Source organism: Palaemon carinicauda, chromosome 6 (genome assembly GCF_036898095.1).
Source record: "Palaemon carinicauda isolate YSFRI2023 chromosome 6, ASM3689809v2, whole genome shotgun sequence".
Taxonomy (NCBI): Eukaryota; Metazoa; Arthropoda; class Malacostraca; order Decapoda; family Palaemonidae; genus Palaemon; species Palaemon carinicauda.
Genome location: NC_090730.1, coordinates 65,418,203 through 65,444,756, shown reverse-complemented (window position 1 = coordinate 65,444,756; position 26,554 = coordinate 65,418,203). Strand labels below are relative to the sequence as shown.

General features: G+C 44.4%; 1 non-coding gene and 1 pseudogene across 1 annotated transcript; both read left to right on the top strand.

Moving 5' to 3' along the window:
- LOC137643033 (zinc finger protein 585A-like) overlaps positions 1 to 26,554 on the top strand; it is a 157,567-nt pseudogene that overhangs the window by 72,729 nt on the left and 58,284 nt on the right.
- On the top strand, positions 10,787 to 10,905 carry LOC137643387 (5S ribosomal RNA). Its single transcript, XR_011044932.1, has one exon. It is a non-coding gene; the product is annotated as a 5S ribosomal RNA (ribosomal RNA).

Sequence of the window (26,554 nt, the reverse complement as noted above, 5' to 3'; positions counted from 1 at the left end):
ATTTCCTTCTTCCTTTTCTCACCACTACCACTACCACTGGCAAAACTAAGCCTCTTGGGACCCATACTTTACGTAAATTATCGTTAATGGATGCACGTAAAAAATCACGATTAAAACAGAGTTAATAGCAGAACGCACAGAGCACAACCGCAAGAAGCCGACGAGAACAGAGGACTGACCCAAGCCGCGCTAATTGAGCGTCCCTCCGAGGTCGATGTGCTGCCTTCTATCGGCGGAAATAAAAAACACCAGGCGCTATGAGCACAGACTACGCGTACGAGTATTGTTTACTTCGGGTGTCGAAAAAAACATTCGGGTGTAGAGTCGGAACGTGTTCGAATTGTACTTCGCGTGTCGAAAAATTCGGATACAACCGGTACGACGAAAATTGCTTACTTTGTGTGTCGAAATAAAATTCGGGTGTAGAGTCAAAAATTTGCTCGAATTTTACTTCGGATGTAGGAAAATTCGGATGTAGATACCTTCGGATGTAGAGGTTCCACTGTATATATATATATATATATATATATATATATATATATATATATATATATATATATATAGATATAGATATTTTCCATTCCCTCCACATGGCCAGACCATATCAACACATTCATATCTACTTCAGCTGCTAATTAATTTTTTACACACGTTCTCACCCTCACTACTTTGTTCTTAACCCTATCTAATTGAGATACATGAGCCATACTCCTCAGACACTTCATCTCAAACATACAGTATTCAATTTCTGTCTCTCTGTAACTATCATTTTCCACAACTCTGATCCATACATCACAGTTAGTACAATCACTGTCTCATTCATAACGCTCTTCACCTTCATTCCAAACTCTGTATTCTTTACCACTCCTTTAGTGCCCCTAACACTACATCCTTCACTTAGCCTACTCTCTAATGTACATCTACTTTCACTTCACCATTTGCAGTACCAGCAGACCCCAAGTACTTAAGCTTATCTACCTCCTCAAGTAACTCCCCATTCAACATGATATTCAACCTAGCATCACCCTCCCTTCTTGTAAATCTCATATCCCTAATCTTACCCACATTAACTCTCAACTTCCTTCTCTCACACACCCTCCCAACGTTTGTTACTAATCGACCTAGCTTCCCTTCCGAGTTTGCAACCAACATTTGCAAACAACAACTGATTCACCTTCCACTCATGATCACTTACTTCTATCAGTTTCAATCCTTAACCAAGCACTCGAGCATTCACCTCTCTTACAGTTCCTTCAACAAATAAATGGAACAACCATGGCCATATCACACATCCCTGTCTTGGCTCCACTCTCACTGGAAACCACTCACTCACGTCATTTCTTATCCTAACACACATATTATTGCCTATATATAAACACTTCACTGCTTACAGTAACCTTCCACTAATTCCATATAACCTCATCACATTCCAAATCACTTTCCTATACACTCTATAAGCTTTTTCTAGATCCATAAATTATTATTAAAATTTCTGATATTTTTCAATACAAGCCTATCTGTTTACTCAATAAAAATTGGCAGCCTCTTAACCCCACACTTCCTGTAGTGAGACTGAGCAGCACAGTGGAATGAATTGATTATCATTATTTACACCAAGAGCACTGGTCAGAGGGATACCTGACTGGATGGGGGTTGTTTTCTTTTTTTTTGTGGATCGTTGTAAGTTCTTGACAGTACAGTATGTAATGAGTCATATACAGTATTGAACTGATGAGATTATAAGAAAGAACTTTAGTGTTGAAAATACTGTACAGTACACTGTTTATTGTTCTTATTGTTATATTTTATTTTCAGGTGCATTAAAGAAATAGGAGAGGGGCTCTGGAAGTTTGTCACATGAAATGCATTAAAAATTAGAATTTCTTAGAGAATATATCCAGATTTCTGTTTCAAGAAGAAGATGCTTTCCTTGAGTGTTATGCTATATCTTCAAACTGTACTGAGATCCAAGCAGTTGCTGGTATGTCTATATGAAGTTAATATTTGAGATTGAAAAAACTTGGAAATTCTTGGAAAGATGAAATACCTTTGTTCTGATACTAATGCAAACCCTTTCCCCCTTTACTATGGATATATTTGTCTGGCTTGCTATAAAACTAGCTATAAACGGATTTTGAAGCCAAGTAAAAAATCTATTTTTGGGGGAGATGGCCATGTCGTCCTGATGGAAGGTTCCTATAGGTAGCTTTCTAAGGGATATTTGGCTACAGTGATATTCCCAGAGAATTTGACCTTTAGGTCTCCAGAATTCTAACTCCTGGCGCGAATATCCTTAAATTTTCTCAAGGATATCGTATAAAATCAGGGGACGTATATCTTGTTACGACACATGGCAATCTTCACCCCGAATAGCGTTTTCGCTTCGAGGGGGAAAGTGGCTAAACTGAAGGGGAGCTGTATCAAGGTTACCCTTCCTCCCATACTATTACATGGCTCCAAGATGGCACTCATTCCTTGTAGCATTGAGCTTGGCGCTACAGATATAGTAGTTTCGGATGGAATCTTGCCTAAGCCTTTTTCTTATATGGAAAAAGGAGGGCGGGTCCATCAGGATGACATGGCCATCTCACCCAAAAATAGGTTTGTTCCAACACGGAGTACTTACCTCAAACTACTTTCTTAGGAGTATCTGGGGTCTCCTCCCAACCGACCAGAATTTTGTGTAGTTTACCCTACTCCCGTTTTCTATGTGGGGGAACCTCTGGCGGAGTGATACGCGCCATGAGGCGACCCGGGGGTCAGAGAGCGTGCTCGTTCAGGTCTCTAGCTCCAGTAAGTTTTCTGGTCGCGTCGCGATAACATCTCGATGCGCTCTCCTTACCCAGTGCGACCTTTTGTGTCCCCGACCCCTTTGTGTCTCACGCGGTCCCCACGTGGTCCTATTGTGTTGATTCCATACCCTTTCCCACTGTGTTCCTGTGTCTCGCGGTGCCTTGCTAGTGCATTATGGAGTATCCCCGTCGTTGTCCCGGGCCTTTGGCCGGTAAATTGTGTGGCGCTTTCCTTTCTAAGCCTGAGGTCAACCCGCATTCCTTGTGTTCGTCGTGTAGGGGCAGCGTATGTTCTCCTACAGCCACGTGTCCGGAGTGCGAGTCCTGGAACGAGGTGCAATGGGTGCGCTACAGCACCAAGAAGAAGAAGGCGTTCAAGAGGTCGCCTAAGAAGTCGAGCGTCTCCTCGCCGCTTGCTTCTCCTGATGCCTCGTCGGATAGAGCTTCTCAGCCGCCTTCCCCTACCCAGAGTAGGGGACGAGGTAAGTCCGTTGTGGGGAAGCGGCCCATTGCTCTTCCCCAGGAGTCTGAGATACCTGTTAGTGGGGATGATTTGTCAGTCCAGGCAAGTAGGGGGCCTGAGGGAAGGATGGGAGTGTGTTCAGAGGACGGAGTCCTGGTGCCAGCGGGGCCCGTCTCATCCGATGATCCTATGTGGGGAAAGGCTGCTGCAGCCTCTTCCCTCGCTTCATGGGCCTGTATTTCAGGTATATCAGCAGCCGGGGGAGACGCCGAGAAGGTCGCCCATGAGACTGGAGGAAGAATTTGAGGCCTGGTTCCCCAGCAAGAAGTTGCCTCGCTCTCCCCCAGCGCCTTCAGTAACGCTCCCTCCCGTCTTCCTGGAGCCTTCGTCACCTACGGACCGACACGAGGAACCACCAGCGACACGGGACGACTCGGACTGTTCGGTGCGGTCCTACAGATCTTCGGGCTCCTCTTTCGAGTCGTACTCTTTCTCCTCGGAGGACGGAGGTCCGAGGGACCAGAAGAGGAGACGAGAGAGGTCCTGTTCCCGCTCCCGTTCCAGATCTCGCCACGCCAGGAGGCACGCTAGATCCCCCAGAAGGAAGCACAGAAGAAGCCGTTCCCCTAGGGAGGAATTTGTGCGTGTCACCATCCCACGCAGCCACCTCCTAGGAGCTTCAGCAGTTCCGGGTACCTCTGGCTGGCTCCCAAGGGCTCGTTCTCCCGCCACGAAGTACGTCCCCTACAGCAGGTCCGAGCGTAGGAGGGAATCCTCACTTCTGGTTCCGGTAGACCGGCATAAGTCCGCGAAGGTTCCGACTCCATCCGCCCAGCGGAGAGAGTCGTCCCTTTGGCCTGGCAGCCGTGTCCCAGCCTCCAAGACTTCGACAAGCCGTCCGGAGCATGAAAGACAGCCAGCAACCACGAGGAAACCCGCAGCAACTTGGTCCTCCGCAGGGAGAGACAAGTCCAGGACGAGGCCTCCGTCCCAGCAGCAATGCCCGTCCTCCATCCAGAACCGCCGAAGTCGTACCACGACAGAAAGATGCCTCCACCCCAAGCGGAGCCCCCCGTCGTGGGTGCGCCTTCTCAGGCAGAGGAGCATCCGACGGAAGGCCTAGGAGATGGCGCGGAAGGCTCAACGGACGAGGGCTCCGCATACAGAAAAGTGCTAGCCCTCATCAGACGCCACCACAGGCTAGACGAAACGAAGCCCGCGACGGATGAAGATTGGCTCTCTGGCCTCAGCAAGTTGGTGGATACCCCCGTGCAGCAGAGGCCCTCACTGGCTCTTCCCCTGGCTAGATACGTTAGGCTGGGCATGGAGCATATCAACAGGATAGTAGCCAGCCATGCGGATGCCCCCAAGAGTCAGAGCGCCTCCAAACTCCTCCAGGGTCTCAAGACCCAGAAGCGGTTTTACCTCCTGGAAGGGCGCCGTGCGGGTCCCTGTACGGTGGAACCAGCAATCGCCATCCTAAGTCAGGGGGCCTCAGAAGAGAGAGCGTCTGCCGCCCCAGTTTGCTTCTCCCCGTCGGAGACCTCCATGATGGAGGATTTGGCCCTGGACTTAGTTTACGTCTCATCGTGGCTAGATTGGTGGGCCTGCACCCTGGTGGGTTTTCAGGCCTCGCACGACCTGTCGCTTCCCGAGAACCAGACCTTGCTGAAGGAACTGATTAGCTCGGGGGGGAAAGGCCCTCAAGTTCCTGTCCTACCAGTCCCTCTCACAGGCGGCCAACTGGGTACTTCGAAAGAGGGATACGGTTCTCAGCAGGCTAGTCAGGAGACTTCCAGACAGGGAAGCAAGAGCCCTGAGGAACCTACCCTTGTGGGCAGAATCTAGGCTGTGGAGGAGACGGTGGAGAGGGTCAGAAAACTGAAGGATGCGGGAGAGCCCAGACCCCCTCCAGCAAGAAGGCCTGCCCATAGGAGACCCTCTTCAGACGTCTCTCATCCTTCCCGCGCCTCACCTAGCCAGCCCAGAAGGGACGCCCCGGGATCGACCTGGCTCCAGTCTTCGACTCCGCAGTCAGCCTTCAGACCGTCCTACTCGGGCTCCAGGAGAGGGCGTTCGGGTCGCGCCTCTCGAAGAAGGTAAGAGGGGAGGCCCCCTACTCCTGCCGAAGCCTCAGGTGGGGGGATGCCTCAAACAATCTTGGCAAGCATGGCGGGACCACGGAGCGGATCCGTGGACCGTAGCAGTCCTGAAGGAGGGTTACAGGTTGCCCTTCCTAGCGGACCCGCCTCCTCTGATCCCGGGTCAACAGGCGGAGTGGTTGGCACCCAAGGACCCCTTGAGAATAGCAGCGTTGCAAGAAGAAGTTTCGGCAATGGTGGCGAAAGGTGCAGTAGAACCAGTCAAGAACCCGGGTCCGGGGTTCTACAGCAGGCTCTTCCTGGTGGAGAAAGTGACAGGGGCTGGAGACCGGTCATAGACCTCTCAGTCCTCAACAGATTCGTTTGCAAGACCGACTTCAAGATGGACACCCCGAAGTCGGTCCTAGCGACCTTGAGGGAGGAGGACTTCATGATGCATATAGACCTCAAGGACGCCTACTTCCAGGTCCCTGTCCATCCCTCCAGCAGGAAGTACCTAAGGGTGAAATGGCATACCCAGATGTTACAGTTCAGAACCCTCTGCTTCGGACTGTCGACAGCTCCTCAGGTCTTCACGAGAGTCTTCGCAACGGTTTCAGCCTGGGCACACGAACAGGGCATCCGCCTGATTCGGTACCTAGATGACTGGTTGTTGCTTTCAGCCTCAGAGGAAGCACTGAAGGAGCAAGGCGCGAAACTGCTGCAGTTCTGCAACGTCCTGAGTATCATCATCAACCTGGAGAAGTCTCAGCTGATACCCTCCACCAGGATGACCTACCTTGGGATGGTCCTAGACTCCCGGTTGGCGAGAGCCTTCCCCTCCATGGAGAGGCTGGACAACCTAGAGCAGCTATTCCGGCCCTTCCTGTCGGGCCAGCCCAGGAGAGCCAAGGACCGGCAAAGACTGATAGGCCACCTCGTGTCGTTAGAGAAGCTAGTCCCCCAGGGGAGGCTCAAGCTCAGGTGTGTGCAGTGGAACCTGAAGGAGCGCTGGAACCAGGGGGACTCCCCGCACAAGATAGTCCCGGTATCCCCGGAAACGAAGGAAGTCCTGGGTTGGTGGCTCGTCAGAACGAACACCCTCAAGGGAATGCCCTTCGCAGCCGACCCCCCGGAGATGCTGCTGTTCACGGACGCATCCAAGGAGGGTTGGGGTGCCCACCTTCTCGACAAAATAGCAAAAGGAAGGTAGGAAGTCGAGGAGGCGAACCTGCACGTAAACGTGTTAGAGATGATGGCCGTGCAAAGGGCATGCTGAGAGTTCGTCCTTCTACTCTAAGGAAACACCGTGGCCCTGATGTGTGACAACGCCACGGTGGTGGCCTACGTGAAAAAGCAGGGAGGCCTGAAGTCGAGAGAACTGTGCAATCTCACGACGGAGTTCCTGGAATGGGCAGAGGAGGAACAGATCAAGGTCACAGCCAGATTCATTCCCGGAAAGAAGAACGTCCTAGCCGACGGCCTCAGCAGGGTGGGCCAAGTAGTGTGTTCCGAGTGGTCTCTACACCCGGAAGTGGCCAAGACTCTTATTCTCCTGTGCCAGATCCAGCAGCAGCCTTTGAGGATGCCTTCCAACACCCTTGGGACAACCTCGACGTCTACACCTTCCCCCTTTTCAGGATGCTCAGGCAGGTCCTCAACAGAGTGAGGCGGGCGGACAACCTGTGGATGACTTTGGTAGCGCCCTGGTGGCCGGAGAGGGAATGGTTCGCAGACCTAAAGGAACTGGCACGCCTTCCTCCTTGGCCTCTTCCGAACAGGCCAGACCTTCTCTGGCAGCCTCACTTTCAAAGGTTCCACGAAAACCCTCGGTCCCTCCGCCTTCACGCGTGAAGGTTATCGAGCGTCTCCTGAGTAAGGAAGGATATTCATTGAAGACCGTAGTAAGGATTTCAGGGTACCTGAGACGTTCGTCAGTCGCGGTATACCAGGCATAGTGGGCTACCTTCACGAAGTGGTGCGCCTCGAAGAACATCAGGCCATTAAGGGAGTCCGGGCGGCGTTGGGCCAAGTCTTCCTCCTAAAAGGCATCGACCTAGGTTCTTCCAGACACATCTCGATGCTCATCAAGAGTTTCGAGCAGTCGTGTTCCCCCCAGACCACTAGAGTGCCCCAGTGGGATGTGGCTAGGGCTCTGAAGATGCTTTCGGAACCGCCCTTCGAGCCACTCAAGGACATCCTAGACAAGGAGCTTATCCTCAAGATGGTTTTTCTGTTAGCCCTGGCATCGGCCAAAAGAGTGAGTGAGCTTCATGGTCTGTCGTACGAGATCTCACACTCGAAGGGCTGGAAGGAGGCTACCTTCAAGTTCTTGCCCACCTTGGTGGCCAAGACTCAGAATCCAGCAATTTGGGACCCTAGATTTGAGGGCTTCTCAGTGCCAGCCATCCCCCGGTTGGACAACCCGAAAGACTTGCTTCTGTGCCCTGTCAGAGCGGTACGCAAGTACCTAGAGAGGACGGCCAACCGGCGCCCTGAGATCAAGAGTCTGTTCGTCTCCTCAGGACTGGCGAAGAAACCGGTCTCCAAGAATACGATCTCCTGGCTGCGATAGGTGATCATGAGGACATACAGCAGCGCAGGGGTCTCTCTTCCAGGAAAACCCAGACCCCACGACATTAGGGGCCTGAGTACTTCGTTAGCCTTTGAGAGGAACATGGCAGTGGGCCAGATCCTGAGAGCAGGTACATGGTCCAGGCAATCTACCTTTACGGCTCATTACCTAAAGGATTGTTCGAGAAAATCCTTGGACAGGTTCTCGCTCGGTCCCGTCATTACCGTGCTCCAAAAGATTTAAGGTGTAGCCCCAAGGAAGCCGCGGGGAAGCTGCGGGCGATAAGTCCAAGAGACACAGGTTCCTTCCTTACCCTTTTTCCCCCTATCACCTTCCCCTACATGACCCTTGAATCCTTCACCTGCCATGGGGCACACTGTCACTGAAGAATACGTCTCCAAGGATATTCACAGAGGTGAGTTACTTAGACACTAAGATAAATTTTTGCGTAGTTTTCCCTAGCTTCTCGTTTTTTACTTGAAGTCAGCAGAACCTAGCCTCCTATCTAGGTTCCCCCTTTTCTCTTCGTCAACGGTCTCTAGGTCCGGAAGGCCACTCCCGCCTCCTAAAGTATAAGTCTCCTAAGAAAGTAGTTCGAGGTAAGTACTGCGTGTTGGAACAAATCACAAATTTTAAGTAATTTGTATTTTTAAATATTAAACTTAGCCGGTGAATATATAAATAGCTGACGTCTCCGACGGTCGACAGATTCCAAAAACTCGCGAGCGATCGCCATGAAGGCTGCCGGGTGTGCCCACCAGCGCCGACTATCGGCCAGATACCGCATATACTTCTCAACCAAACCAGTTCTTCTCTGTCGGTGTTAAAGACAACACTGGTTCCGCTCGCGCTAGACCTCGAGTTTTCTACCGAATTGGTGAAGTACTTGGTTTTGGTTTTATTGCTTTCGCCGTGTTGGATTATTCAATACTATCTTCAAAAGAAATACTTTTGAAAGGAGAGGAAAAGTTTTTGCCCTTGCTTTTTTAATCTCGCTCTGGTTTTTCCATAGAGAAAAGATGGCCGACCCTTCCCTCAGTGTACGGAAGTGTGTTAAAGGCTTTTAGTAATTATTTTATCACTTTATAAATTATTGTTGATATTTATAGATTTACCTCTATATATTTTATATCTCACCCGCCTTTATTAGGCCTCTTCGATTAGCTTTCCATTTATACTAAACACCGAGATAAATTTTATGTTTTTGTTTATAAGCGGCCTTTGCCTATTCTTTGTAGGCGGTCCTGACTTGGAAAACGAAGTTAAACAACGTTGAGCCCATTCAACTTTTATTTTTGTTTAGATTGATGAGATGAATATTTTTAGAAAATATTTTAGGAAATTTATTCTTTGAATAGTCTTCGTGCTGTTTTTCAAAGATGAACTAACGTTTGGTTTATTTATGCTACGCAGTTTGCGCTCTATCGTTACGATAGAGAAAGAGAGAATCCCGGTTTCACCTTGCAGAAAGAGTAAATCGATTTTGACGTTTTGTTCATTCTTCTTTCAAACTGAATTTTTTAGATACTAATTTAAAGGAACATGTTAATTTTCTTAGTCCTTTTAGTTTTTTCCTTTAGTCAAATAACCTGTTATTGACGAAGAGTGAGTATGCCATTCTCTTGTGAGTGACAAGAGATAGAAAGAGAGAGAAAGAGAGAACGATCCGATCTTTATTCTCGTCCCAAGTCTCTGTACAAGGAGTTTGGGAGCGAGTAACGTTGTTCTCGATTCAGATTTTTACTCTCGTCCCAAGTCTCTGTACAGGGAGAGAGGATAAAACGTTTTAGTTTTTATTCTCATCCCAAGGCACTGTACAGTGAGAGATTGAAAACGTAGTCCTTAGTGAACTAGTTTTAGTCTCATCCCCAGTCACTGATCTTTTTAACTTTATATATTTCCGTTTTATTCGATATATATGTATATGTTTATTGATTTTTGCATGTGTGTTCCATTTTGTACTAATGTGCTTACATTATACGACTTATTTCGCAATTCTAACCTTTTGATTTAAGGGAGAATTGCGTGCTTCAGGTAGAAATCAGCTTTATTCATGTCTAATGTGAAATTATTAAAAAATGCGATATCAGTGAAGAAAGTGCAAAAAACATGTTCTGTGTTGCGGAGGGTTCGTTTGTTCGTGCTTGTCGCTTGCCTAGTCCGAGACCTCTTTCAGGCTCCCCTGCACCAGGGAGAAGGAATGTCGTAGGACCTAAGGGAGTGAGGAGTGTAAACCAACGAACAGACGTTCCCTCAAAGGTATCAGACGTTGCTTGTCAAGCACGTCCTTGCCATAAGACAGGAGAGACGAAGTTTCTCCTCGTCTTCCGATGATTCGTCTCTTTAAAAGCCTGGGCGTAAGGTTTCGAGACGGTTGAAACGTTTATTAGTTCCTTCAGAACAAGTTCAATGTCCTAGCTGTAGTCATCATGAGAGTCCCGTTCATAGCGATGACGTTCATGTACGGACGTTTCTGCCACAGACTCGACGTGACGTTGAGCGGTAGACACCGTAGACATGACGTGACGTCGAGTGTCAGTCACCGTAGTCACGATATAGCATCGATCAGCAGTCACCGCTGTTACTACGTGATGTTTGAACGTCAGCCACCGCAGTCACAGGTTGACCCGAAGTTAAGTGTTTTGCAAGATATGCTGTTAAAGCTTTCTTCTTTAATAGAAGCTTACGATCCTGTTCCTCTGCGAAAGGATCCTTTGCTTTTTGTACGTCACAGTTCTGGGATACGTGATTCAGGTCTTCAACCTTCTAAACGAGCTTTGTTACGTCACGCTAACGTTATCCCTAGTGACAGCTTTGCTGTTAAACGAGATGCGGAGCATAAATCTCGATGTAACTTTGATCGCTTTGAACGTCAGTCAACGGCCATACCACGTTGAAAACACCGCTTCTCGTCCGATCAGCGAAGTTAAGCAACGTTGGGTCTGGTCAGTACTTGGATGGGTGACCGCCTGGGAACACCAGATGCTGTTGGCATTCCACTGCAGTCACAGTGTGACGTTGAGCTACAGACACCGCAGACACGACGTGACGTTGAGCGGTAGACACCGTAGACATGACGTGACGTCGAGGGTCAGTCACCGTAGTCACGATATAGCATCGAACAGCAGTCACCGCTGTTACTACGGGACGTATGAACGTCAGTTACTTCTGTCACGACGTGAAGTAGAATAACATTCTCTGCAGTCACAACGTGACATCAACCCTCCAACTTTAACTTCTGTTCATATACAAGTTGATGTAGCCTGTCAGGCTTTTCCTTCACGTCATTCTGAATATAAATCTCCTTCTCGCAAGACTTTAGATTTATCAGATGATGTGCCTTCTGAAGAAGTTGATGACCCCCTTTCAACTAATGTACCTTTGGGGAGTCATTCAGAATAGGAGTAACCTAGGGTGGTCCAACAATCCCTTGTTTTATAATTATGAATTTCTTTAGTGAAATTTTGTCCTACTCGTTTTGTAACGGCTGCTCCGCCGTCTGAGTTTACTCTTGGCATGACTTTCTTCGACTCCTATATTTACGAAGTCAGTTCTCTCTTGTTCTTCCAAGAGAGCCATGCTGTTACTGGGAGACTGGTTGGAATCCAGGAGAAGTTTAGGAAAGTCTGCTTTTGCTTTTCCTCCTTCTTAATTAGCTTCTCGCTCGAGCGTCTGGTGTGACACAGGAGAAGTTCTCGGTTGGGGAGTACCTGCCTCTGCCCAGGGAGACTTCTTAAGCCTAGTGGACTCTCCTCGTCGTCTAGCCATGAGACGCTCCAAGATTTTATGGTCTGCTTCAGAGCTAGACCATCTCCTGTTAGGAGTTTTTTTCGAGCGTTTGAAGTATTTATTTGTTGGATTGGTCCCTGGGAGCCTTAAGTAAGAAGGTCTCTCCAGCTGTCAATGTATTGCTGTACAATTATGTCATGCATGAACAAGGCTATCAGGGATGGCTCCAATGATCTGGCAGCCACGTTCACTGCAGGAGTACTTAAGATGTAAGTGCGCTCAATGTGTTCATTGTCAAGACAAAGTTCACGATGAAGACTACCAAATCTGTCTTGGCAGCAGTAAGGGAAGGCGACTGGATGGTCTCTCTCGACCTTCAGGATGCATACTTCCACATCCCGATTCATCCAAACTTTCAACAACATCTAAGGTTTGTGGACGGGAAAGTAGTGTACCAATTTCGAGCACTGTGCTTCGGCCTCATTCCTGCTCCTCTTGTTTTTACAAGGCTCTTGCAAAATGTAGCAAGCTTTCTACATTTTTTGAGGATTCAGAGCCTCCCTTTATTTTGACGACTGGCTAATCAGGGCGTCGTCATTAAATCACTGTGTGGAGAGCGTCTAATGGACATTAGACCTAACCAAGGAGCTAGGTCTCATAGTGAACGTAGAGAAGTCGTAACTTACAGTACTCCATCCCAGACTATTCTTTATTTGGGAATGGAGATACAGTGTCGAATTTTTCGGGCCTTTTCGTCTCCCACAAGAATGGAACAAGCTCTGTTAAAAGTCCGTCACTTGCAAGAGAAAAACAGTTGCTCTGTAAGAGTTTGAACGAGCCTCGTGGGAACTCTTTCATCGCTGGAGTAGTTTATCTCTCTGGGGAGACTCAACCTTTGCCCTCTCCAATTTCACCTAAACCATTGGAACAAGGAGAAGGGCTTAGAGAGTATCTCTTTCCCAATCTCCAACTCAGTCTAGACATGTCTGACTTGGTGGGACAGCAACATAAGACTTCAAGCAGGTTTTTTCTCTTGCGATCAAGAACCCAAACCATGTGTTGTATTCAGATGCGTCGGATTTGGGTTAGGGAGCTCCACTGGACAGTCTGGAATGCTCAGGTCTTTGGTCCACGGATCAGAAGGAACTCCATTTAAGGCAAGTAACATCTCTCTTTTGACGAGATTTGTGCAAGGAGAAATGAATGTCTTGGCGGACTGCCTCAGCAGAAGAGGACAAGTCATCTCCATGGAGTGGACGTTGCACAAGGCTGTGTGCGAGAAGCTATGGATGACATGGGGTCAACCCACCATAGATCTTTTTGCGACTTCACTGACAAAGAGGCTCTCGACTTACTGCTCTCCAGTTCCAGATCCAGAGGCAGCCCACATAGACGCTTTCCTGCTGGACTGGTCTCACCTGGACGTTTATGCCTTTCCACCTTTCAAGATCCTAAACAAGGTGCTGCAGAAGTTCGCCTCTCACGAAGGGACCAGGTTGACGTTGGTTGCTCCCCTCTGGCCCGCGAGAGAGTGGTTCACAGAGGTACTTCTATGGCTGGTAGACGTTCCAAGAAGTCTGCCGTTGCGGATGGATCTCTTGCGACAGCCTCACGTAAAGAGATTTCATCAAAGCCTCCCCGCGCTTCGTCTAACTGCCTTCAGACTATCGAAAGACTCTCTTGAGCTCGAGGGTTTTCGAAGGAGGCAGCTAGAGCGATCGTGAGGGCTAGAAGATCCTCTACCATCAGGATCTATCAGTCGAAATGGGAGGTATATAGAGACTGGTGCAAGTCCTCCTCTATTTCCTCTTCCAGTGCCTCTGTAGCGCAGATTGCGGATTTTCTGCTTTATCTGAGAAACGGTCATGAAGTTTGAGCGATAGCAACTTCAGTAGCGTTTAAGCGCTCCCTCTTTGCATCCACCATTAAAGGCTACAGAAGCATGTTAGCTTCTGTTTTCAGGCATAGGGGTTTGGATCTTTCTAATAACAAAGATCTCCAAGACCTGCTTAAGTCTTTCGAGACTTCCAAGGAGCCTCATTTTTCGACTCCTGCTTGGAACTTGGACGTGGTCCTACAGTTCCTTATGTCAGACAGGTTTGAACCATTAAATTCAGCCTCCCTGAAGGATCTTACCCTCAAGACACCTTTTTTGGTGAGCTTGGCTTCGGCTAAAAGGGATAGTGAGATACATGCTTTTAGCAAGAACATCGGTTTCTCCACTAATAAAGCAGTATGTGCTCTTCAACTTGGTTTTTTGGCCAAGAATGAACTTCCGTCTCGTCCTTGGCCTAAATCATTTGAAATCCCCAGTCTTTCTGAGATTGTGGGGAATGAAGTTGAAAGAGTGCTGTGCCCCGTTAGAGCTCTTAAATTTTATTTATCCAGAACTAAACCGCTACGAGGTTGTTCAGAGGCTTTATGGTGCTCCGTTAAAAAGCCCTCTTTGCCCATGTCTAAGAATGCGTTGTCTTATTTTATTAGATTTTTGATTCGGGAGGCACACTCTCATTTAAGTGAGAAGGATCGTAATTTACTTAAAGTCAAGGCTCATGAAGTTAGAGCGATAGCAACTTCAGTAGCGTTTAAGCAAAATAGATCCATTAAAAGTATTATGGACGCGACCTTTTGGAGAAGCAAGTCGGTATTCGCTTCATATTACTTGAAAGATGTCCAGACTCTTTATGAGGACTGCTACACACTGGGACCATTCGTAGCAGCGAGTGCAGTAGTGGGTGAAGGCTCTACCACTACATTCCCTTAATCCCAATTTCTGAATATTAAACTTAGCCGGTGAATATATAAATAGCTGACGTCTCCGACGGTCGACAGATTCCAAAAACTCGCGAGCGATTGCCATGAAGGCTGCCGGGTGTGCCCACCAGCGCCGACTATCGGCCAGATACCGCATATACTTCTCAACCAAACCAGTTCTTCTCTGTCCGTGTTAAAGACAACACTGGTTCCGCTCGCGCTTGACCTCGAGTTTTCTACCGATTGGTGAAATACTTGGTTTTGGTTTTATTGCTTTCGCCGTGTTGGATTATTCAATACTATCTTCAAAAGAAATACTTTTGAAAGGAGAGGAAAAGTTTTTGCCCTTGCTTTTTTAATCTCGCTCTGGTTTTTCCATAGAGAAAAGATGGCCGACCCTTCCCTCAGTGTACGGAAGTGTGTTAAAGGCTTTTAGTAATTATTTTATCACTTTATAAATTATTGTTGATATTTATAGATTTACCTCTATATATTTTATATCTCACCCGCCTTTATTAGGCCTCTTCGATTAGCTTTCCATTTATACTAAACACCAAGATAAATTTTATGTTTTTGTTTATAAGCGGCCTTTGCCTATTCTTTGTAGGCGGTCCTGACTTGGAAAACGAAGTTAAACAACGTTGAGCCCATTCAACTTTTATTTTTGTTTAGATTAAAACAGTTGCTCTGTAAAAGTGATGAGATGAATATTTTTAGAAAATATTTTAAGAAATTTATTCTTTGAATAGTCTTCGTGCTGTTTTTCAAAGATGAACTAACGTTTGGTTTATTTATGCAATGCAGTTTGCGCTCTATCGTTACGATAGAGAAAGAGAGAATCACGGTTTCACTTTGCAGAAAGAGTAAATCGATTTTGACGTTTTGTTCATTCTTCTTTCAAACTGAAGTTTTTTAGATACTAATTCGAAGGAACATGTTAATTTTCAATTTCTTAGTCCTTTCAGTTTTTTCCCATTAGTCAAATAACCTGTTATTGACGAAGAGTGAGTGAGCCATTCTCTTGTGAGTGACAAGAGAGAGAGAGAGAGAGAGAAAGAGAGAACGATCCGATCTTTATTCTCGTCCCAAGTCTCTGTACAAGGAGTTTGGGAGCGAGTAACGTTGTTCTCGATTCAGATTTTTACTCTCGTCCCAAGTCTCTGTACAGGGAGAGAGGATAAAACGTTTTAGTTTTTATTCTCATCCCAAGGCACTGTACGGTGAGAGATTGAAAACGTAGTCCTTAGTGAACTAGTTTTTAGTCCCATCCCCAGTCACTGATCTTTTTAACTTTATATATTTCCGTTTTATTCAATATATATGTATATGTTTATTGATTTTTGCATGTGTGTTTCATTTTGTACTAATGTGCTTACATTATACGACTTATTTCGCAATTCTAACCTTTTGATTTAAGGGAGAATTGCGTGCTTCAGGTAGAAATCAGCTTTATTCATGTCTAATGTGAAATTATTAAAAAATGCGATATCAGTGAAGAAAGTGCAAAAAACATGTTCTGTGTTGCGGAGGGTTCGTTTGTTCGTGCTTGTCGCTTGCCTAGTCCGAGACCTCTTTCAGGCTCCCCTGCACCAGGGAGAAGGAATGTCGTAGGACCTAAGGGAGTGAGAAGTGTAAACCAACGAACAGACGTTCCCTCAAAGGTATCAGACGTTGCTCGTCAAGCACGTCCTTGCCATAAGACAGGAGAGACGAAGTTTCTCCTCGTCTTCCGATGATTCGTCTCTTTAAAAGCCTGGGCATAAGGTTTCGAGACGGTTGAAACGTTTATTAGTTCCTTCAGAACAAGTTCAACGTCCTAGCTGTAGTCATCATGAGAGTCCCGTTCATAGCGATGACGTTCATGTACAGACGTTTCTGCCACAGACTCGACGTGACGTTGAGCGGTAGACACCGTAGACACAACGTGACGTCGAGTGTCAGTCACGGTAGTCACGATATAGCATCGATCAGCAGTCACCGCTGTTACTACGTGACGTTTGAACGTCAGCCATCGCAGTCACAGGTTGATCCGAAGTTAAGTGTTTTGCAAGATATGCTGTTAAAGCTTTCTTCTTTAATAGAAGCTTACGATCCTGTTCCTGTGCGAAAGGATCCTTTGCTTTTTGTACGTCACAGTTCTGGGATACGTGATTCAGGTCTTCAACCTTCTAAACGAACTTTTTTACGCCATGCTGACGTTATCCCTAGTGACAGCTTTGCTGTTAAACGAGATGCGGAGCATAAATCTCCATGTAACTTTGATCGCTTTGAACGTCAGCCACCGCAGTCACAGCGTGACGTTGAGCTGCAGACACCGCAGACACGACGTGACGTTGAGCGGTAGACACCGTAGACATGACGTGACGTCGAGGGTCAGTCATCGTAGTCACGATATAGCATCGAACAGCAGTCACCGCTGTTACTACGGGACGTTTGAACGTCAGTTACTTCTGTCACGACGTGAAGTAGAATAACATTCTCTGCAGTCACAACGTGACATCAACCCTCCAACTTTAACTTCTGTTCATATACAAGTTGATGTAGCCTGTCAGGCTTTTCCTTCACGTCATTCTGAATATAAATCTCCTTCTCGCAAGACTTTAGATTTATCAGATGATGTGCCTTCTGAAGAAGTTGATGACCCCCTTTCAACTAATGTACCTTTGGGGAGTCATTCAGAAGAGGAGTATCCTATGGTTGTCCAACAATCCCTTGTTTTATAATTATGAATTTCTTTAGTGAAATTTTGTCCTACTCGTTTTGTAACGGCTGCTCCGCCGTCTGAGTTTACTCTTGGCATGACTTTCTTCGACTCCTACATTTACGAAGTCAGTTCTCTCTTGTTCTTCCAAGAGAGCCATGCTGTTACTGGGAGACTGGTTGGAATCCAGGAGAAGTTTAGGAAAGTCTGCTTTTGCTTTTCCTCCTTCTTAATTAGCTTCTCGCTCGAGCGTCTGGTGTGACACAGGAGAAGTTCCCGGTTGGGGAGTACCTGCCTCTGCCCAGGGAGACTTCTTAAGCCTAGTGGACTCTCCTCATCGTCTAGCCATGAGACGCTCCAAGATTTTATGGTCTGCTTCAGAGCTAGACCATCTCCTGTTCGGAATTTTTTTTGAGCGTTTGAAGTATTTATTTGTTGGATTGGTCCCTGGGAGCCTTAAGTAAGAAGGTCTCTCCAGCTGTCAATGTATTGCTGTACAATTATGTCATGCATGAACAAGGCTATCAGGGATGGCTCCAATGATCTGGCAGCCACGTTCACTGCAGGAGTACTTAAGATGTAAGTGCGCTCAATGTGTTCATTGTCAAGACAAAGTTCACGATGAAGACTACTAAATCTGTCTTGGCAGCAGTAAGGGAAGGCGACTGGATGGTCTCTCTCGACCTTCAGGATGCATACTTCCACATCCCGATTCATCCAAACTTTCAACAACATCTAAGGTTTGTGGACGGGAAAGTAGTGTACCAATTTCGAGCATTGTGCTTCGGCCTCATTCCTGCTCCTCTTGTTTTTACAAGGCTCTTGCAAAATGTAGCAAGCTTTCTACATTTTTTGAGGATTCAGAGCCTCCCTTTATTTTGACGACTGGCTAATCAGGGCGTCGTCATTAAATCGCTGTCTGGAGAGCATCTAATGGACATTAGACCTAACCAAGGAGCTAGGTCTCATAGTGAACGTAGAGAAGTCGTAACTTACAGTACTCCATCCCAGACTATTCTTTATTTGGGAATGGAGATACAGTGTCGAATTTTTCGGGCCTTTTCATTTCCCACAAGAATGGAACAAGCTCTGTTAAAAGTCCGTCACTTGCAAGAGAAAAACAGCTGCTCTGTAAGAGTTTGAACGAGCCTCGTGGGAACTCTTTCATCGCTGGAGTAGCTTATCTCTCTGGGGAGACTCTACCTTTGCCCTCTCCAATTTCACCTAAACCATTGGAAAAAGGAGAAGGGCTTAGAGAGTATCTCTTTCCCAATCTCCAACTCAGTCTAGACATGTCTGACTTGGTGGGACAGCAACATCAGACTTCGAGAAGATCTTTCTCTTGCGATCAAGAACCCAAACCATGTGTTGTATTCAGATGCATCGGATTTGGGTTAGGGAGCTCCACTGGACAGTCTGGAATGCTCGGGTCTTTGGTCCACGGATCAGAAGGAACTCCATTTAAGGCAAGTAACATCTCTCTTTTGACGAGATTTGTGCAAGGAGACATGAATGTCTTGGCGGACTGCCTCAGCAGAAGAGGACAAGTCATCTCCATGGAGTGGACGTTGCACAAGACTGTGTGCGAGAAGCTATGGATGACATGGGATCAACCCACCATAGATCTTTTTGCGACTTCACTGACAAAGAGGCTCTCGACTTACTGCTTTCCAGTTCCAGATCCAGAGGCAGCCCACATAGACGCTTTCCTGCTGGACTGGTCTCACCTGGACGTTTATGCCTTTCCACCTTTCAAGATCCTAAACAAGGTGCTGCAGAAGTTCACCTCTCACGAAGGGACCAGGTTGACGTTGGTTGCTCCCCTCTGGCCCGCGAGAGAGTGGTTCACAGAGGTACTTCTATGGCTGGTAGACGTTCCAAGAAGTCTGCCGTTGCGGATGGATCTCTTGCGACAGCCTCACGTAAAGAGATTTCATCAAAGCCTCCCCGCGCTTCGTCTAACTGCCTTCAGACTATCGAAAGACTCTCTTGAGCTCGAGGGTTTTCGAAGGAGGCAGCTAGCGCGATCGCGAGGGCTAGAAGATCTCTACCATCAGGGTCTATCAGTGGAAATGGGAGGTATTTAGAGACTGGTGCAAGTCCTCCTCTATTTCCTCTTCCAGTGCCTCTGTAGCGCAGATTGCGGATTTTCTGCTTTATCTGAGAAACGGTCGCTCCCTCTCTGCATCCACCATTAAAGGCTACAGAAACATGTTAGCTTCTGTTTTCAGGCATAGGGGTTTGGATCTTTCTAACAACAAAGATCTCCAAGACCTGCTTAAGTCTTTCGAGACTTCCAAGGAGCGTCATATTTCGACTCCTGCTTGGAACTTGGACGTGGTCCTACAGTTCCTTATGTCAGACAGGTTTGAACCATTAAATTCAGCCTCCCTGAAGGATCTTACCCTCAAGACACTTTTTTTGGTGAGCTTGGCTTCGGCTAAAAGGGTTAGTGAGATACATGCTTTTAGCAAGAACATTGGCTTCTCCACTAATAAAGCAGTATGTGCTCTTCAACTTGGTTTTTTGGCCAAGAATGAACTTCCGTCTCGTCCTTGGCCTAAATCATTTGAAATCCCCAGTCTTTCTGAGATTGTGGGGAATGAAGTTGAAAGAGTGCTGTGCCCCGTTAGAGCTCTTAAATTTTATTTATCCAGAACTAAACCGCTACGAGGTTGTTCAGAGGCTTTATGGTGCTCTGTTAAAAAGCCCTCTTTGCCCATGTCTAAGAATGCGTTGTCTTTTTTTATTAGACTTTTAATCCTGGAACGGTAAGGTGGGTCGTCCGCGACCCCGAGCGTCAAAACAAAAGAGGTTTTTCTCACGTGACTCACCCCGTGACTGAATTTGTGGGTGATCGACCTGCAGTCGGTGTCTCGCCTACACGCTCTAGTAGTGTCCAGATGTGCATCGCTGTAGCTGTACTCCTTCCCAGATTTCTGAGACGCATCGGGGTCGAGCGCGACCGAGTTTACCCTTCTGAGGTAATTTGCATAATTATCAAAGTTATTACGTATTATGAAATTGTCGTAGAATGGTGCAACTTGTATAGGTTATCAGTTGTGGAAAGTCTTGGTGGATTGTTTGGCTACCATGTGCATGATTTTTTTTTTAGTTGAAATGTCGTTCATCACCACGAGGACCATTTTACCGCGAGTGCCCCTTTTTAATTTTTTTTCATTTTTTGGCCAAGTCATTTTTCCGTAAGAAATTACCAAATAGTATAGCAAAACTTTTGCTTTTTTAGTGTTGGAAAGTGTGTCTAGATGATCTGGCTACCCATGCTTGACTTTGTTTTTGTCAGATACGCCGTAGATATTGGTATGTGGGGTATTTTCCTGCGGTTGCCAATTTCTGTTTTTTTTCAATATTTGTAAAAATTTACTACGTAGTAAGGAATTGCCGTATATTATTGATTTTTTTTTCATGTTTATGTGTTAGAAAGTGTGCCTTGATGGTTGGGCTAACACGTGCATGTCTTTTTTTTTATCTGAGATGCCGTATATTAGAATGTTGGGCATTTTTCCGCGAGTGCCCCTTTTTATTTGTTTTGCATTTTTTTGCTTAGTCATGTTACCGTAAGGAATTGGCAAGTAGTGTCGCAAAACTTATATTTTTATAGTGTTGGAAAGTGTTTCTAGATGATCTGGCTACCCATGCCTATCTTTTTTTTAGCCAGATATAGCGTATATATAGGTATGTGTTCGATTTTCCTGTGATTGCCATTTTTTCGTTTTTTCCCATTTCTTTCAAAATTACTACGTACTAAGGAACTATCACAGAGTAATGATTCATTTAGATGTTTGTTTGTTGGAAAATGTGCCTTGATGGTTTGCCTAGCACGTGGCTGAAATTTTTTTTTTTCTGAAATGCGTATATTAGAATGTTGGCCATTTTTCCGCGAGTGCCCCTTTTTATTTATTTTGCATTTTTTTTTGCTTAGTCATGTTACCGTAAGGAATTGGCAAGTAGTGTCGCAAAACTTATATTTTTATAGTGTTGGAAAGTGTTTCTAGATGATCTGGCTACCCATGCCTATCTTTTTTTTTTAGCCAGATATGGCGTATATATAGGTATGTGTTCGATTTTCGTTTTTTCCCATTTCTTTCAAAATTACTACGTACTAAGGAACTATCACAGAGTAATGATTCATTTATATGTTTATTTGTCGGAAAATGTGCCTTGATGGTTTGCCTAGCACGTGGCTGAAATTTTTTTTTTCTGAAATGCTGTATATTAGAATGGCCATTTTTCCGCGAGTGCCCCTTTTTATTTGTTTTGCATTTTTTTGCTTAGTCATGTTACCGTAAGGAATTGGCAAGTAGTGTCGCAAAACTTATATTTTTATAGTGTTGGAAAGTGTTTCTAGATGATCTGGCTACCCATGCCTAATATTTTTTTTTAGCCAGATATGGCGTATATATAGGTATGTGTTCGATTTTCCTGTGATTGCCATTTTTTAGTTTTTTCCCATTTCTTTCAAAATTACTACGTACTAAGGAACTATCACAGAGTAATGATTCATTTAGATGTTTATTTGTCGGAAAATGTGCCTTGATGGTTTGCCTAGCACGTGGCTGAAATTTTTTTTTTCTGAAATGCCGTATATTAGAATGTTGGCCATTTTTCCGCGAGTGCCCCTTTTTATTTGTTTTGCATTTTTTTGCTTAGTCATGTTATCGTAAGGAATTGGCAAGTAGTGTCGCAAAACTTATATTTTTATAGTGTTGGAAAGTGTTTCTAGATGATCTGGCTACCCATGCCTATCTTTTTTTTTTAGCCAGATATGGCGTATATATAGGTATGTGTTCGATTTTCCTGTGATTGCCATTTTTTCGTTTTTTCCCATTTCTTTCAAAATTACTATGTACTAAGGAACTATAACAGAGTAATGATTCATTTAGATGTTTATTTGTCGGAAAATGTGCCTTGATGGTTTGCCTAGCACGTGGCTGAAATTTTTTTTTCTGAAATGCCGTATATTAGAATGTTGGCTATTTTTCCGCGAGTGCCCCTTTTTATTTGTTTTGCATTTTTTTGCTTAGTCATGTTACCGTAAGGAATTGGCAAGTAGTGTCGCAAAACTTATATTTTCATAGTGTTGGAAAGTGTTTCTAGATGATCTGGCTACCCATGATTATCTTTATTTTTAGCCAGATATGGCGTATATATAGGTATGTGTTCGATTTTCCTGCGATTGCCACTTTTTCGTTTTTTCCCATTTCTTTCAAAATTACTACGTACTAAGGAACTATCACAGAGTAATGATTCATTTAGATGTTTATTTGTCGGAAAATTTTGTTTACTTCTTTTTTGATTGAATATCATCAAATTTTTTTAGCTAAAATATTATATTGTTTTACATTTTTTTATTTTTTCGATTTTATTTCCCTTCAAAAAATTTTTTTTGGGTCAGAATTCTAATTTTATAGTCGTAAAATAATCGACAATTATTCAGCAACCCACCATACAATTTTTATGCATATCCAAGAATAATTAGATTAGTAAATAACACCTTGAAATTGACATACCCTTCCTACATTTCAGGTGGCAGATTGGGGAGTCTGAGTCAGTGTGGTTGGCGGCCATTTTGTGGACATATCCGAAGCGTAAGTTGCCCTATCTATATATATTCTTGTTCCCTATAGAATTTGTGATATTTTGGTATATTTTTACCTGCATAAATATCATATTATATATTAAATATATGTATTTTTTTACGAAATTTCTAAGTACTCAAAAAATTACCTTTAGATATGGCCCCTGATATAAATGTAATTTACAAAATAATGAAGATTTTTTTACATATTTCTATTTTAGGATAACATATGTTTATTCCCTAAAAAAATTAGCCACTTCCTATTTCATTTGGGTACCCAAAAAAATTCATGAAATTTGGACAAATTTTTTTGGCCAAAAAAAGTTACCCTTTTTTTCTCATTTCAGATCTTCACCTCCATGGGTCCGACTTCATCCAAAATACATCAAGATGTGTCCTAAACATTCAAGAATCAATTCCTAAAATGATTTGTGTATATATGTATAAATTTTTTTTTATGAATTTTTATGTAAGGTCTTTTTTTTCTACTTAATTTTTTAAAATATTTATAATAAATAGTTTTTCTGCAGATGAGTAGTATTTATCTTTACAGTTGTTTTAAGCATTCATTGAATTTTTTTTTGGTAAAAAAAAAAAGGAGGTTACTGCAAAAACTGATTTTTCAAGAATTTTTTTTTGCGTCGGGGTCGCTCGCGACCGAGTATACCCTTAAAGGGGTGTCCGAGGAGCGTACCTATCCAGGGTTAATTCGGGAGGCACACTCTCATTTAAGTGAGAAGGATCGTAATTTACTTAAAGTCAAGGCTCATGAAGTTAGAGCGATAGCAACTTCAATAGTGTTTAAGCAAAATAGATCCATTAAAAGTATTATGGACGCGACCTTTTGGAGAAGCAAGTCAGTATTCGCTTCATATTACTTGAAAGATGTCCAGACTCTTTATGAGGACTGCTACACACTGGGACCATTCGTAGCAGCGAGTGCAGTAGTGGGTGAAGGCTCTACCACTACATTCCCTTAATCCCAATATCCTTTTAATCTACTCTTGAAATTTTTAATCTTGTTTTGGGTTGTACAGGAGACTAAGAAGTCTTTCGCAATCTTTTTGATTTGGCGGGTGGTCAAAATATTGTTTCTTGAGAGCGCCCAGATTAAGGGTATTGATGAGGTCCTGTTATAGGGGTGTTCACCCTGGATATAGCAGCTCCTGGGAGTCTTTCAGCATCCTAAGAGGATTGCTGGGCTTTGTGAGGATAGCAGACTAATGAGGCAGAGTAATCATCAGAGTCAGCTTCCTTACCAGGTACCTATACTTAAGTTTGTTTTTTGAATAGTTGTCAAAAACTCTTGAGCATATACGCCTTTATTGTTTTAATACTGGTCTCTACCCACCACCATGGGTGTGAATCAGCTATTTATATATTCACCGGCTAAGTTTTAATATTTAAAAATGATATTTTCATTATAAAATAAATTTTTGAATATACTTACCCGGTGAATATATAATATTAAAGGCCCTCCCTTCCTCCCCGATAGAGACCCTACGGACTGAGAAGAACTGGTTTGGTTGAGAAGTATATGCGGTATCTGGCCGATAGTCGGCGCTGGTGGGCACACCCGGCAGCCTTCATGGCGATCGCTCGCGAGTTTTTGGAATCTGTCGACCGTCGGAGACGTCAGCTATTTATATATTCACCGGGTAAGTATATTAAAAAATTTATTTTATAATGAAAATATCATATCCTTTTAATCTACTCTTGAAATTTTTAATCTTGTTTTGGGTTGTACGGGAGACTAAGAAGTCTTTCGCAATCTTTTTGATTTGGTGGGTGGTCAAAATATTGTTTCTTGAGAGCGCCCAGATTAAGGGTATTGATGAGGTTCTGTTATAGGGGTGTTCACCCTGGATATAGCAGCTCCTGGGAGTCTTTCAGCATCCTAAGAGGATCGCTGGGCTTCGTGAGGATAGCGGACTAAGGAGGCAGAGTAATCATCAGAGTCAGCTTCCTTACCAGGTACCTATACTTAAGTTTGTTTTTTGAATATTTGTCAAAAACTCTTGAGCATATACGCCTTTATTGTTTTAATACTGGTCTCTACCCACCACCATGGGTGTGAATCAGCTATTTATATATTCACCGGCTTAGTTTAATATTCAAAAATGATATTTTCCTTATAAAATAAATTTTTGAATATACTTACCCGGTGAATATATAATATTAAAGGCCCTCCCTTCCTCCCCGATAGAGACCCTACGGACTGAGAAGAACTGGTTTGGTTGAGAAGTATATGCGGTATCTGGCCGATAGTTGGCGCTGGTGGGCACACCCGGCAGCCTTCATGGCGATCGCTCGCGAGTTTTTGTAATCTGTCGACCGTCGGAGACGTTAGCTATTTATATATTCACCGGGTAAGTATATTCAAAAATTTATTTTATAATGAAAATATCATTTTTCCTAACAGTACTTACCTCGAACTACTTTCGGGTTATGGCCCGCCCATCCTGCCCCGAGTGCCCTACAGGACTTCCTAGAAACCTTCTACCAAATCTTACTGGAGCTAGAGACCTGAACGAGCACGCTCTCTGACCCCGGGTCGCCTCATGGGGCGTATCACTCTGCCAGAGGTTCCCCCACATAGAAAACGGGAGTAGGGTAAACTGCACTAAATTCTGGTCGGTTGGGAGGAGATCCCAGATACTCCTAAGAAAGTAGTTCGAGGTAAGTACTGTTAGGAAAAATACAAATTACTTAAAATTTTTTGAATTTTCGCTTCGCTTCAAAATCGTTTTTTTGGGCTCAAGCCATGTCATCCTGATGGAAGTGTACCAGAGAATTACTTGAAAATACTGTATCTGTGGATTTTCACAAGTGCCTTAACCTTGGGAAAATTTTTTCTATGCTCATCCAGACCATTGAGACTTATGATGTTACCGTTATATGTCACTACCACTAATCGTGGAACAGTGTTAGGGCTTCCTGCCCCCTGCAGGGAAGAGTCATACTAGACATTAGAAAAGGGTCTCAAGGTTGGTATACAGTATATTGTATGAACAAACATAAGTATCAACTAGATTTATAAAAGTCTCATGGTTTATATATGTTGTCGGAACAATAAGTATCAACTACAGTATATCTATTGTTTGTAAGCATACAATTATATGAGGTTTACTTAGGTAAATAAGTAAGAGAACTCTGGCTATATTAATGTGCTAATTGCAGGGCGAAGTAGGACGCAATTACACTCTAATAGACATTTATTTCGAATAAATGAATAATTGGAATAACAAGTGTAGCATGTTAAGGGAATTATACGTACAACGTAGACTGAAAAGGTTTTCTACCTGAAAAGGAAGAAATTAGTGCCACTCTGAATTTTGAAAATTTTGATAAAATTTTCCATATAATTTTTTGTAAATGTTGTATACTATCCACAATGTACACACAGTACAAGTGTTATCTGTATAATTCTACACCTGAGATTTTGAAGAGTCTTAGTGTCATCATGGTGACACCCACTTAAAAGGTATCGCTCTGGAAGTGTCAGCACCTTTTCACCCTAATTGATAGTCCCAATCAATTCACTGTTCATCGCAGCACTAGACGACAGGTTTTAATACACTACCTGCCGCCACCACATAATGCTTCAGCTCGTGCACTTGCTTTGCATAATGTTTGTAGAACACTCTGGATGACTTTCATCCAGTATATGAGCGAAGACGCTCAAAGTCCATATACTGAAAAAAGTTCAGTGAGGAAGCAATTTTTCTTGGATCATGACCTGCGGGTGTACTGTCAGGATCCGCTCTGCGAATGAAGTAGGTGAGCTTCGCCGTCAGTTGTTTTAGGGATAAGTTTGATCCTGAAGTTTCTCCTTTGAAGAGCTGTTCTCCCCTAAAGTC